Here is a 3,386-nt window from a genome sequence, read left to right on the forward strand (position 1 = left end):
GCCCTGGTGCTGTCCCAGCAGAGTCACCTCCAAAGGTTGGGCCTGGAGCCCAGGTTCCAGCCACCTTTCATACATAAACCTCCAGGTATTTGGGCCTCCTAGTTCCACTTAGGCGGTGAGCGGATGTACGCGAATTACAAAAGCTAAAGGTGGGGTGTCTGTATTGCCTAAGGGGCTGCACCTGGCTTGCCTTCTCGGGGTAAATGGGGAGACAGCAAGGTCTGCTGCTTGAGCATCTTCTCAGCATCTTCTCTGTCTTGGGGACAAGAGGCTCCTTCCCTCTGGTACAGGGAAGGCACCTCTTCCTTAAGACTTAGGACCCACTTGAGGGGCAAGGGGAGGTCAGATCAGTTCTCCAATCCCATCAGCTAAAATATTCAAGGTGCCAAGATGCCCTGAACCCCATGAAAAAGAATCATTATTTCAAGCTTTGTACTAAAAAAATCTAACCATGAGTTAGATTTTTTCTAATGCTTCAAAGCTTAGAAAATTCTTAAGAACATGACCCTGTTAAAGAAAAAAAAAATTACTTCGACACTTGTTAAAACACCAAGAAAAACTTTATTCACCACTATGGCACTAGGAGCTGAGACTGTTATAATATAATGAGATCGAGCCCAAGTCCCAGTTCCGGAAAGACAGGCCGCGGATTTATAGCCAACAGACAGGATTGGGGTGGGGGAGGGCGGTGGGGTCAGTGTTGGGAGAATCCCTAAGAGTAGACATCCAGGGTAGGGAATTCTTGCTAAACCTCCTTAAGAGGATTCTTGCTGAAGACACCCTGGGTGGTCAGAAATCAAGGCTATATACAATTTAAGCAAGTACTGAAGGAATTCAAGCCACCTAAAAAGATGCCACTTTGGTATACTGTATACTGATTGCTTTGTGCTGCAGGCACTTGAAAAACAGCAAATACTGGGAGAGGCCTTCTCTGAACTTCCTTGATTTGCCTGAGGACAGATTCTCCAAAAGGAATTCTATTGTCCTAAATCCCCTCCCTGGAGAGGATACTGGAAGTCACCACCACATCCAGACAGATTTTGTCCCAAACCTCCCATCTATTCTAAGATCCAGTCATCTTTTTTTTTTTTTTTTGTCCTCACCCGAGGATATTTTTCCATTTTTTGTTCAGATAGAGTGGGAGGGAGAGAGAGGAAAAGAGAGAGAGAGAGAGAAACATAGACACGAAAGGTCCACATCGAGTGGTTGCCACCCACACGACCCAACCAGGGCCAGGGACAAACTGCAACTGAGGTACGTGCCCTTAGTGGGACCTGAATCCGAGTCTCTCTGGACCGCAGGCTGACACTCCAACTGCTGAGCCAAACCAGCCAGGGCAGGCTCAGTCATCTTTTAAAAAAATTATTGACTGTCTCCTAACAGGCCCATATCCCCTGTCCTTTCCCCCTAATAAGATGGTATATAAGCTCTTACTGTTTTTTGGGGGTGTTGACTCTTTTCCCTATGCCTCCATGCACATAATATCAAAAATGAATAAATTTGTACACCTTTTCTCCTGGCAATTTGTCAGTTTCCATAGGCCCAGCTATGGAATCTAGGAAGGCAGAGGAAGTCTTTCCTCCCCTACAATATCAAGGAAGGGGGATTCTTTCTTAACGAACTCAGCAGGATTTGGGCTACAACTGGATGAGGCAAGCCAAGGTCAAGGCCCAAGGACACAGCATAGTTGAAAAGAGGGTTCAGAGCAGCCTGTCTACAGTTTGGTCTCAGTCTCTGTTTCCACCACTTCATGCTCCAGCAACAATTGCTTACACTCACCCACATGCATACATTTCACGCCTGTGACCGTGCAGCATTATGCTTGAGATGCCTGTCTACCTTCTGGTCTGTGACCCACGTACAAGCCTTAGGTCAGCTTAGACAAATTTCTTGAAAAATACAATGAACAACTTTGACATGAGAAAATCTAAAGAGCCTTAAATCTACAAAGAAATTTTATTCAGAATCAAATTTCTTCCATTTATAGAAAGGCCCAGGCCTGAGTACTTTACTGGTGAAGTTCATCAAACGTTTAAAGAAGAATTAATATCAATACTACACAAGCTCTTTCAAAAATAGAGAAGGAAATATTTCACAATGTTTTTTTGTTTTGTTTTTCTTTTGAGGCATGTGTGACCCTGATACCAACATTTGACTAAGACATTGCAACAAAAGAAAGTAACAGATAGATGCAAAATAATAGCAAAAAGAATTCAACAATATATTAAAGAATTATACACAATGACCTGGTAAAGTTTATTCCAACAATGCAAGACCGGTTCATTATATGAAAAGAAATAAATGTAATCCACCTTATTAACAACTTAAAAAGAAAAAATCCACAAGATCATGTCAATTGATGCAGAAAAAAGTTTTAACATAATTAAAATCACAAAGTATTTTTATTAAAAAGCTTCTGGCCCTGGCCGGTTTGGCTCAGCGGTTAGAGCATCGGCCTGCGGTCCGGAGAGACCCGGGTTCGGTTCCCGTAAGGGCATGTACCTCGGTTGCAGTTTGTCCCCGGCCCTGGTTGGTTGTGCGGGTGGCAACCACTCGATGTGTCCCTTTCACATCGATGTTTCTCTCTCTCTCTGTTCCTCTCTCTCCCTCCCACTCTATCTGAACAAAGAATGGAAAAATGTCCTCGGGTGAGGATGATAAAAAAAAAAAAAAAAGCTCCTGGAATTAGTACAAAAGTCAATTGTATTTCTATATACTAGCAATTAACATGCAGACACAAAAAATTAAAAAGAGAATGCCATTTAAAATCACTAAAAATAAAATGCTTAGGTGTAAATGTAACAAAACACTACAGAATTTATTTGCTAAAAACTGTGTAACACTGCCCTGGTTAGTGTGGCTCAGTTTGCTAGAGCGTCATCCAGTACACAGAAGGTCACAGGTTTGATTCCCCTACAACATACCTAGGTTCCGGGTTTGATCCCTAATGGCGGTGCATACAGAAGGCAACTGATTGATATTTCTCTTTCATGTAGATGTTTCTTTCTCTTTCTTTCCCTTTTCCCCTTTCTTTAAAAATCAATGAACATGTCCTCGGATGAGGATTTAAAAAAAAGAAACTACTGCCCTGGCCGGTTTGGCTCAGTGGTTAGAGCGTCCGCCTGCGGTCCGGAGAGGCCCGGGTTCGGTTCCCGCTAAGGGCACGTACTTCGGTTGCAGTTTGTCCCTGGCCCTGGTTGGTCGTGCGGGTGGCAGCCACTCGATGTGTCCCTTTCACATCGATGTTTCCCTCTCTCTCTCTTCCTCTCTCTCCCTCCCACTCTGTCTGTACAAAAAAAAAAAAATGGAAAAATGTCCTCGGATGAGGATTATAAAAAAATTTAAAAAAAAAAAAAGAAACTATATAATGCTGATGAAAGAAATTA

The sequence above is a fragment of the Molossus molossus genome, unplaced genomic scaffold, assembly GCF_014108415.1.
Source record: "Molossus molossus isolate mMolMol1 unplaced genomic scaffold, mMolMol1.p scaffold_m16_p_14, whole genome shotgun sequence".
NCBI classification, from domain to species: Eukaryota; Metazoa; Chordata; class Mammalia; order Chiroptera; family Molossidae; genus Molossus; species Molossus molossus.